The 11938-nt window shown below is 35.7% G+C and overlaps 1 pseudogene; it reads right to left on the minus strand.

The window, feature by feature from the left end:
• Nucleotides 1–830: 830 nt before the first annotated feature.
• On the minus strand, nt 831–1118 carry LOC129504394 (small ubiquitin-related modifier 2-like; annotated as a pseudogene).
• Nucleotides 1119–11938: the final 10820 nt, after the last annotated feature.

Here is an 11938-nt window from a genome sequence, read left to right on the forward strand (position 1 = left end):
CCCTTAAAAAAAACCCAGATGATTTGTATACACCATAATTTCACCAAAATTCTATCATTTGAGATATCTGAGTCCCAGAACTGATTTAGAAATTTTAATACATTTTTTGAGACACTATAGAGGCTTAAAGTGAGAAGTTCAGTTGAACTTATCTCATAATTAACTTTTCTACTCGATGACTTCTTCCCACTCCTACCTTCTGTCTCTGGGAAAAACGTTAATACATAATACATTTTTTAAAAAATTTAAACAAGAAGTTTATTTAAACAAGAGCTTGACTTGAAGGGAAAACTATCTAGGATTCATTTCTTTTAGAGTAATATATCCCTACTTAAAGACAGATTGCCCTACATTTAGAGGCTACATACAAAAAGGTTATAAAATTCTCCTTGGTTTTACAATGATCAATGAAAAACATGAAAATTCTCCAATCGAACAAGGTATGCAAGGATTTTTATGTTATTCTTTTTTTGTTAAACAGTGAGAGCAAAATAACTTACTGGAATATAAAGATAAGAGCTGACTGAGCAGGTCACTAATGGAGAGAGGGGGTATTTTCACAGAAGCAGTATTTTCCCCCATCCCATCTCCATTTGACGTTGATCAAAACATGTCATTGGCCATTTAGTTTTAAAAAAATGCAATATGCTTGTGCATATACACAGTTACTTTTTGTACAACAAAGGAATGGGGAAGGGGAAAATGAGAGAATAGAGAAAACTATATTGTAGTAGTCAGGGTGTGGTGGAGCCAAATTACAGCTTTCTATTTGAGAATGTCTTCTTGGTCTGGAGGAACAGAGTTCTGGAGTAAAGTAGCAGGTTTCCTTTTTAGTAGACACCTCCTGTCTGCTGCTGGAATACATCAATCGTATCTTCAGCCTCCATTTCCAACTGTGCAGGTATGTCTGTTTCATTGTTTGACTGCCCATCAAATCGGAATTTGATCTGCCTCATTGACAAATCCTGTCATTCACAATAGGCTTTCATTAGTTTACTAAGTGGTATATCCCTCTTAACCTTAAACTGCACCACAGAACCGTCCTGCCCCGCCACCTTCAAATTAATATGATCATTGTTCTCAGGCTCCACTCCTTCCTTGGGCTTTTGGTCAGCCATGGAGAGCTCCAGAGTCTTCTCAGCTGCAGCTTCACAAAAGACGTACCAGGTTCTCACTGAACTAAGCACACCCATAATACAAATTTGATTAAATTATCATCCATTGTTTTAACCAAACTTGGAAGTATTTAGCTTCAAATTTTAGTTTATTTGTTTTACTCAGCATTTTGGAAAGGAAATTTCCCTCAGAAAAGTATGTAACCCATGTACTCATAAAATTGTTTCTAGACTTGGTACTTCATTGTTTTCCCTGTTTTACAGCCAAACCCAGTGAAAAATTTCCTAATACATTTCACTTGGTTTTCAATGAAAATGGGATATTATTAATTTCTTTAGATATTATTTCTTGGAAATATAATTTCAATGTGCAATCTACCATTAGGAAAAATAAAACACCATCTAAGTTATTATGACTAAAAAGAAAAGGATGACAAATTTATCCTTAACATGAAATAAATCAGTCAAGTTATTGCAGAAGCTCTTCGTTTCAATCATTACTACTCAACACTATTGGATACTTGTCGCTTCTTTTAAAACAACACATAAGAGATCTAAATGGCACATCAGCTAAGGTGAAATAAAAAGTGAGTAATTTATCTCACAATGTGTTAGGTTTTATACTGATCTTTGTGGTTAGGATAATCATCGATTTATGAGTAGGCATTCCATTGGGAAAATGTATTTGTACATTTTAATTTGTACATTATATTAAATATCCTGATACTTCAACAAGAAATTATGCATCATAGAGCTACTTCCTTGCCAAAGATGTTACAAACACATTTAGCCGCACACACACAAGATGCACTAATTTAGAATATCCAAATACAAGGTGTCAGGTATAACTTAGATGAGCTGGAAGAGAGCAGTTGATACTGAATGGAAGTGCTCAAACCCAAATGAGTATTTTTAGAAGGTAAGGGAGGAAAGCAAAATCAAGAGAGTGAAATGAACATCAGAGAAAAAAACTTATCAGCTGGTGGGATAATCTTTCTTACACAGTCAGCTCTCATTTTTACCTCCATCTTTTATATGCTGGCTAATTAGCCCAAGAGACAAAAGTTGCAGACCATTATTAGATTTAGTAAAGGATCAAATCCAGAACAAAAAAAAATTTAGATAATGATAATCTCTTTTAATTTATTTAAAAGTTCTGCATGAAATTGGCTCTCCAGGCTTCAATCATGTGATAAACATATCTATATGGCTATTAGTTGCTGCTTTCAAATGCTCTGGGTTTTTGGTGACTTTTAATTTTATGTTAATGATCATCCCTTTCCAACTAGTTGAAAGTATGCTTTACATTTTAAGTTAAGATGGGTCTTTTTCTTGAATATGTGAAAACTAAGGAATACTTTGGAGAGTTCAGATATAATGCATAGCATAAAATATAGAGATGTTGAATCATTATGCTGTACAACTGGAACTAAGGTAGTATTGTGTTTTAACTGTACTCAAATAAAAATTTTTTAAATGTAATGCAAAGATTCAGACTGAGAAAAAGTTTAAATCTTATTACCAGGTGGAGAATTGACCACAGAAATAAGGAGAGGGGACCCAGAGATAGACTTCTGCCTCTAAGACTGGTACTTTTTTTTTTTTAAATTTATTCGTTGCTTTAAAAAAATGAAGAAAAAAAAAGTAGCTGAATAACTTCTGGTTGGCTGGATGCCGGTATTATTTTTATTGGCAAGAGCCTCTGAGTGGCTGAAAGGTGGCCATTAACACTCTGACAGAAAGTGCTGACAGGGTGATTATAAGATTAACACCCTATGTTATATTAAGAGTGTCAAAACCTCACTCTTACCTGTCAGTGGAAAATAACAGCATGAGCAGAAACATTACAGAAACAGAACTATTTCTAATGTTAAAGTGCCATGCTTTAGTGTCTCTCAACTTTTTCAAATGCCCATGTTAGCTACTGAATTTAGCTGATGGTTGAAGACATTCTTTTTTACTCATCAAATAGTTGATTTCAGGAGCAAAAGATTTATAAGAACTGTACATTATAGTCATCCTCCTTTGGAACAAAGTCTCACAAAAGATTTAGCCAGAATAAACTAATTATGAACATGATTTCTTTTATAAACCCAAATTGTTTTTCTCAGCAATTCTTTACTTCGATTATGAAGGAACATTTAATGAAAAAGTTATTTTATAGATTGTCTCTGTAATGCTTGGTAGTCGAAAACTGACAAATCCCAATATCCTGGACCAGTAATCACATAATCAGGATGTTTCTCTTCAACAAGATATTTATTTGTTTGCCCATTTTTTAAACTATTTATTTATTTATTTATTTATTTATTTACTTATTTATTTATGAGAGAGCATGCTTATGCAATTGTGCAAGGGGGAGGTGAAGGGGAGGAGGGAGAGGGACAAGCAGACTCCACACTGAGCAGGAACCTGACTTGATCCCATGACTCTGGGATCATGACCTAAGACAAAAATCAAGAGTCCTACACTTAACCTACCAAGCCACCCAGGTCGTCCTGTTTGTTCACTTTGAGTCAGAAGGGGTCAGAGAATTCCTCCTCTGCATCACTGCAAGACTCCACTAAATGTGCATAAATATAAAATATCAGCATCGATTAAACCATAAAAACCTCTAAGTTGGTGATTTGTTTTGTTTTGTTTTGTTTGTCAGGGTATGGCTGTTCAACATGTCAAGTTGATTATTCTTTTGACAGGGTTCTGCTTGAGAAAAATGTAAAAGTTAAAAATTGCAGGACAAGCTGCAGTTTAGGGAGATCTTTAACATGGAGATGCTGGGTCAGAGAAGAGGTTGAAGAGGGAAAATTATCTTTTCCATATTTCTGGGGACCCTAACAAGGTCAATCCCATTTGAGGTTCTATTAGATCTAGACACCACCCAGAAGTCCTGGGTTCAGCTTCAGTTTCCACCTACCCTGTCTCAGAAGATCCATCCATAGAATCAAGTTAGGTTCATGACAGCATCCAGGACTTCAGAAGCCTCAGGGACGTAAGAGAGTTGATGTGGGAGGACTTGAGGGGAAAGACAGGAACTAGGCTATAGGCTTAGTTTGACTTACAACCTTAAAATATTTAGATATAGGACATATCACCTTCCATATGTATTCTTGCCCTGTGATCTTGCACCACAAAGCCAGGCATATGCCTGGTAGGATACTATTACTATCCAAATATTTCCTTTTTCTCACCCATGTGAAGAATTCTCAAATTGCTTTCTATTATGAATTCAGTCTATTTGTCATATATTTAATAGGTAGGATAGTTTTTCATAAATGCTAGTAACTTCCATTCCAATAATTGGATCAGCTAAAATAAGCTCAAGAAAGCTCCTGAATTTGTTACTGACTTGGTAACCAGTCAAAGTCTAAGCTGTCTTAAATAGACATCATAGAACTCCATTGGAGTTCCAAATAGCAGAGTTATTTTCATGATTTATTCTAAAAATCATCACAGAATCATTCAAGATGGATGGATCGTTTCCCAAGCAAACAAAAAAAAAGTGGTTTTGAAGACAATAATGGAAGAAGCCCTAAACTACAAATCAGGACACTGAATTCTAATGCCAGCTCTGCCTTTAACTGTACCTGTGAAAAAATGTACTCTCTGAGCTTCATTGAGAAAGATGGAATATACTAGTGGGGTCCTGATGGCCCCAAGCAACCTCTCAGGACTTGTATGGTGATAGGGTAAATGGTACTTAGGGACTCCCACCATAACTCAATGCAACAACTTCCTTGAAATATATATATATATATATATGTATATATATGAATATATATATGAATATATATACTCATTCATCATATATATGAGCTATGTACTATATATATGAATATATATGAAGTATATATGAAATATATATGATGAATGAATGAATATATATGAAGAATATATATATTCATATATATTTATTCATCATATACATATATGAACTATGTACTACAGTATATGAATATATATTAAATATATATAAAATATATCCTTAATAATAATTCTGGTGTGAAAACAGCAGCAGTTTTCAAACCACAGACTAGATAATACCAAAAGTTCATCCCAGCTAAAACAAAACAAAAAACCCTATGGTTTTATTTATGGAAAAACAAAGAAAGGCTTTGGTAATCAAACATAGGTGAAACTTTCCTTCTTTGATGTTAAAATTTAAAAAAAAGAAGAAAATCTAAGAATCTGCTACAGGATATTTACTCATTTTCCTCCTTAATGGGATCCCAATCTGGTTGAGACGCTCAAATTTTTAGCCCTTGCTATTCAGAAGGGCTGATTTTCCTGTTGGATTTGCAAGTATTCCCACTTGAATCAACCACTTTGGTGAGGATGAACAGACAGTAGATTTTGGCACTCGGGAACTAAAGGCCAAAAGTGAGAGGTAATGACTTTCATGAAAATAAGGACAAGAGATTGCTGAGAGATTTTTAAAGAGAGCACCACATGGGCTGAAATGATCAGGAATGAAGATAATGTAAGCAGGAAAGCATTAGGCTGAGTCGAGAGGAGAAATGCAGCAGGCAGACTCTGTAGAATGGAAAGGTAACGGTAGTCCAGCTGTGAATTGACCAGGGCCCCTATTTGGCACAGGGGATGAGGGGAGAGGGAGGACCTGCATCAAACTTGCCAAAGAAGACAAGTCAAGTAAGTGTCAGAATGGGAAAGGAGCCAGTATCCCTAGGCATCCCATCTACAATCTCCGTTCACGTGAACACAATTTCTCTTTTGGGAAAGTAACCTTTGTCCTTTATCCTAAGTACTTTCTAATCATCCACATCCTACTATAAGGTTACATTTTAATGGAAGTCAACTTGGAGACTTCTCCAGTGACATGAAACTGTTTTCTTTCACTCTGTGGTTTAACAGTTTCTCCACAGTAACAGGGCAGTCTTTTTATTACCAGAAACATGGACCTTATTTGTGGTCTTTAGCCATGGCAAAGCTCCCGTTAAAGCCAATGGGAGTTGTGGCTAAGTAAACCTTGGTGAATAATATTCATTTCTTTACAAGGCTTGGAATATGAAGCAATGAGAATTGTTATTTGCTTATTATGTGTTGCCTTTGGTTCCCATGAAAGCATTACCACAAAGAGGATGTAGGATTATGTCTTCCTTTAGGTACACAATGCAAATCTTGAAATCTTCAACAGAAGCCATATATTCTTCAGGAAGGAAACACATGTAATTTTAGCTAGCTCTTAATTATTGATTTATAAATTCTCTTTGTCCGGTTCAGTTTAATGCTTGAAAGCACATTTCTAGAAAAGGAATCAGTTTTTCATTCCTTTACTATTCCTAGCAAATTCTCTGAGTTCTATTCCACCCTAAAAAGTATGAAGAGATCCTAGTTTCAGAAAAAGGCAGTTTCATTTAGAGAATGTTCCAGAAAAATATATTTCCTAAATAATTTTCGAAGACTTTATATCAAATAATAAATAATGCTGTTTGTATTAGAAATTATCTTATTGCAACTCTGTGATCTGATGTGAAAAAGAATCACAAAATTGGCACAAGCCAAATGAGCCTCACCATACTGATATATGTATGATAACTGTATCGTGACCACCATGGTGGCATCCCGTTAAACATTTGCACACTGTCCCTTCTTTCTCTTTTTTTTTTTCACACTGTCCCTTCTACTCATTCTCCTAATGTTGATGTTGTGCGATAGATACTGGAGGGAAATCACTATTGTAATCCAATAATTGAGCACAACCAAGAGTACTACTTGAATTTTTTTTTTCTATTTTGGATTATGTCAGAAAATATGGTAACAGTTTGGACCGACTGAATCATTCACTCACTAATGGAGTTACTTTGGCAGTCTTAAAACACAGCGCACTAGTAACCACTTCTTTCTCCTGAAAATGCTACCTTTCCCTTTCTATGACCCAGCTGTATGCTGGTTAATTTCCTACATGTCTGACTACTCTTTCCCAGTGTCTTTAATTATCTCCTCTTTCTCAGCCTTCCACAACAACAACAACAACAACAACCCTCATGTTTCCCTCAGTTGTTGTTGTTGTTGTTCTCTTCCTGGGTACATTTGGCCACATCCACACCCTCAACTACAAGTCCCTGAGCTGGCCACTTATTTCGACAAATTAAGTCATATTGGAATACAGCCACACTCGTTCATTGTTATGGCTGTTTTCTCACTGCAATGGCAGATCTGAGTAGTCATGACAGAGGATGGATGGCCCACCAGTCCTAAAGCACTTACTATGTGGTCCTTTAACAAAAGTTTGCCAACACCTGACGTAGTTGACTCTCCATAAAGTTGCAGCAGGCGGTTGAAATTTAACACATTCAAAGTTAAATTGATTTAACTTTGTCATCTACTTATTTTGTTTCATTGAATATTTTAAAAGTGTCTTTATCTATCTTTCTCCTCATAGTTCCTGTGGTCACAATAGTATACTGGTCTCTCTCAAGGCTGAACTTTCATCACCTGTTTTACTCATTGATTTTATTCATCTCTTGCCTGAATAGTTTTGTATCTAATCTCACGTTTAGCATCTATTTCTCTAAATGTATCATACACTATTGTCGGTTATCATAAATGCCATCTATTCATGCGTTTACTGCTTAAATTTCATCGGTATCACCTATTACTTCATGATAGTAATAAACTTCGTACCAAATCCTTGGCGTGTCATTCAAGTCCATTTACTGTACATTCCCATCTCCTACTGCTACCACTGCTGTTTTCAAGACACGATTTCCCAAGCACTTGATATCCTTTCTATCTCATGCATGTCTTTATTATTATCTCTCTGCTTGAAATGATTTTCTAATTTTTCTTCTCTGATTCTACTCATTCTGTTTTTCAGGCTCAACTCAAATATCAAATTTTCTGTAAAAATCTTTCTCAGCAGGCAAAATTAAGTGTTACTTCATTCTGCTCTATTTGGCTTAGGATGTATTCCATTTCCTTCTATCTGTGGCCAGCTCTCCAAATAAGCATGGTAATTTTTCCTGTTGAATCTACGTATGGTCTTAAAGTCCTTTTCAGGACAGTTGCTATAAAACAACTAAAGGTGTTCTGAGAGATGAGATCTATGTCACAGTACGTGGCAAACTTTGTATTCTTTATAAGCAGGGACAGTAACTTCTTCATTTATAATGAAGAAGACTTCACAACAGTAATAGGCCCTTAAAGTCATTTAATCTTAGTTGATGTGAACTGATTTAAACTGAGATAGAAAAGCTAGTGTAGTTTTCTGAATTGGCTGTTGAGAATCACTATAATTTCTAGTATGTCTTAAGATTACTTAAAGACAAATACCTCATTTCTGATTTAAGTAGTTGCTGTTTGTCCGTCTGTTGACAAGATGAACTTTCTGTCAGCATAGTAGTAAAATAGAAAGAGTGATAAAAATGATCATTTATGGATTATTTTCTAGTTATCATAGCCTTTATATTTTATCTCATTTAATTCTAAAACAATCTTCTTCCTGTTCCTGCTCCTTCACCTCTCTTCCTCCTCCTCCTCCTCCTTCTTCTTTTCTTCTTCCTCTTTCTTTTCTTCCTCTCCTTTCTCTTTCCTATTATTACTCTCATCCTCATCATTATCATCTTCCTGTCAACATCCCATGTTTTTGATAAAGAAATCAAATGTAGAGACTTTAATTCATTTCCTCTAGGTTAAACGGGATTAAAAGGCAAAGTTAGTTCTGCCTAACTCTAAATTTGTTTCTTAGCAAATAAACAGATCTTTGCCCCTGATCTAGTCCTACTATTTTTATGAGAGAATAAATAAATGAATTATTATTCTTTCAAACAGTACACAGAGAACAATTACAACATGGAAACCTAAAGTACTTTAGAGTTGGGTAGATTTGGAATGTCTTCTAGTCATTGTTACATGGCCATTTCAGCTGAATCTGTCTCAGTCCTCTGACAGAAGATGATGTGCTAAGTGGCATCAGGCTCCCAAAGAACTATCTTTAATGGTTTTATTGGAAACATACACTGTAACTTGAGAATTAAGACAATGGTGACATTTCAAAACGATACTTTCTTTGCCTTCATCTTTCAACTTGCTTAATGTAGAAACCACTTTCTTCATGTTGTCAATTATATTCATTGTCTTAAGACATTCTCCTCTTTTTATCTTCTACTATTTATGTGCTATATGTCCTATACTTATGAATACATTGTGTGATACATTATATCATATACCTCACATTGAAGACTTTAACTCCTATTTTCCTTTCTTTTTTTTTAAATTTATTTATGATAGTCACACAGAGAAAGAGAGAGAGGCAGAGACACAGGCAGAGAGAGAAGCAGGCTCCATGCACAGGGAGCCCGACGTGGGATTCGATCCCGGGTCTCCAGGATCGCGCCCCGGGCCAAAGGCAAGCGCCAAACCACTGCGCCACCCAGGGATCCCCCTATTTTCCTTTCAATTCAAACCTTTGCCATTACCCAGGAAATTTCAATATTCTAAGGAGCAGCACATCCAATTAATGGTTATTTACTTTCTTAGCTATGACTTCTCAAAAGCAAAGTCAGAAAATTGTCATCACTTTATTTTTCTCACAAAATCCACAAAGCAAAATCTATTGTCAGAAGACAAGTCTCCCTGGTTATCCCACGCTTCTATACATCTTGAAAGTGAGTATTAGGGCACCTGGGTGGCTCAGTAGGTTAAGCAGCAGACTCTTGATTTCAGCTCAGGTCATGCTCTCAGGCTCCTGGGATCAAGCCCAGGAAAGAGTTCTGTGCTCAGTGGGGAGTCTGCTTCTCTCCCCCTCCCTCTGCCTCTCCCCCTCTGCTCTTGCTCTCTCTCTCAAATAATTAAATAAATCTTAAAAAAAGAAAAAAAAAGAAAAAAAGTGAGGTATTGACTACCTCAAGAAACTTTGTTCTGAGGTAACTTTAAAAGCAAGAAAAATTGCTTCACAGATAGAAATAGAATCTCCCTTCAGAACAAGGGGCATGTTTGCTTCCCACCTCGAAGGATATACAGCATCTCCTCCAAGAGCAAAGTACGGTTGTTTTTACTATTCAGTAAATAAATATAGTATCTTCACAGAGCAAAAGGCAGGCATTCTCACTAACCATTACACAACATTGGGTTCCATAATGTTTCCTTTCGTGTAATCAATCCTCTGCAGGTATAGCTGACAACTGGCCCTTTGTGTTGCCCTGTGGAAATTAGGACTTTTTGCCCAGTGCAAAATTCATTCTATTCTGGCTCATTTTATTCCTATAAATAATCAACCTTTATTTGCCTCTGAAGACTCTGTGTCTTCTACCTACATCCATGAAATGTGACAAGCCAATTGATTACCTTGCACAAAGGGTAAAATCTCAAGCCTTCACAGTTCTTGACATCCATGCACTGCATACAATCTCTTAAATATTCTTCCATTTTGCCTGCTTCCCTCCCTGCCGCCTTATACTTTTCTTGGCTATCCAACCCGCCTCAAGAACAGAAGCCTTCTCTTTGTTAATTTCTGGTCAATATCCTGAACAACATTGCCGATATATCTTTTCATTAATGTCACCTGGAAAAATCCCAATTTTTGTGATTCTATCTACTTTCTCTTTTCCTAAATGCAGCCTGAGCCTACAGGGGGCAATATAGCAGCTAAAAGATTGGTATCATGTAATGTAATGATCAACAATGTCACCTAGTTTCTGTTTTTCTAGTCATGTCTCTTTTAATTTTGGAGAGTACCTTTTAAACTCATCCTGTTCTCTTCAACTTTACCACTATGCCTAAAATTATTTTTATTAATTTTCTTAACAAATTATCTTCCTTCCTTCTTCATAAGGAAAAGAACAGTCATAAAGTGGTATTTACCTAAACTTTCACCGAATGTATACATTTATACTCTTTTTATCTAAAATATAATTTATGAATATTTCTCCTTGGTAAGAATGTATAGGTCACATGTTTGATTTTAAATACATTGAAATTAATAAATGAATTCTAAACATACCGAGCACTGGTTTATTCCTGCAGTTTATTAAATTTTGTCTTCTTAAGTAAGATAAACCTGTTGATTTGATAATGGCTGTTTTCTCTGCTTCTTTGAGTAGGAAATGAGTCAATGAGAATTGAGCTTTTCCTTCCAATATAACACTCTTGGGAGAGATGAAGCTATTGGAAAGCATAACCTACTGTAAAGTGCATGAGCTGGCAGGAGGAAGGGAGGATGAGAACTATACAAAAGTACTAGACTAGTCCATCCATATCCATGGTTTCACTTTTCATGGTTTCATTTATCTGTAGTCAACATGATTTAGAAGCAGATGATCTTTCTTCCGACATAAGTTGGAAAGTCAGTAGTACTTAGTACTGTGTCACCTTATGTAATCTCATCACATAGCTGTTTTGTCATTTCACATAAAAGAGTGAGTACAGTACAATAAGATATTTTGAGGGAGAGAAAGAGACCAAACTCACATAAATTTTATTACAGTATATTGTTTTAATTGTTTTTTTATTAGTATTGTTGTTTCTCTCTTACTGTGCTTAATTTATAAATTAAACTTAATCATAGGTATGTATGTATTTAAAAAAAAAAAAACTGTAGTAGGGGATCCCTGGGTGGCTCAGCAGTTTAGCGCCTGCCTTTGGCCCGGGGTATGATCCTGGAGTCCTGGGATTGAGTCCCATGTCAGGCTCCCTGCATGGACCCTGCTTCTCCCTCTGCCTCTCTCTCTCTCTCTCTCTCTCTCTCTCTCTGTGTGTCTCTGATAAAATAAATAAATAAATAAATAAATAAATAAATAAATAAATAAATATTAAAAAAAACCTGTAGTATATATAGGGTTCATTGCTATCCACAGTTTCAGGCACCC

This window comes from Nyctereutes procyonoides, unplaced genomic scaffold (genome assembly GCF_905146905.1).
Source record: "Nyctereutes procyonoides isolate TBG_1078 unplaced genomic scaffold, NYPRO_anot_genome, whole genome shotgun sequence".
NCBI classification, from domain to species: domain Eukaryota; kingdom Metazoa; phylum Chordata; class Mammalia; order Carnivora; family Canidae; genus Nyctereutes; species Nyctereutes procyonoides.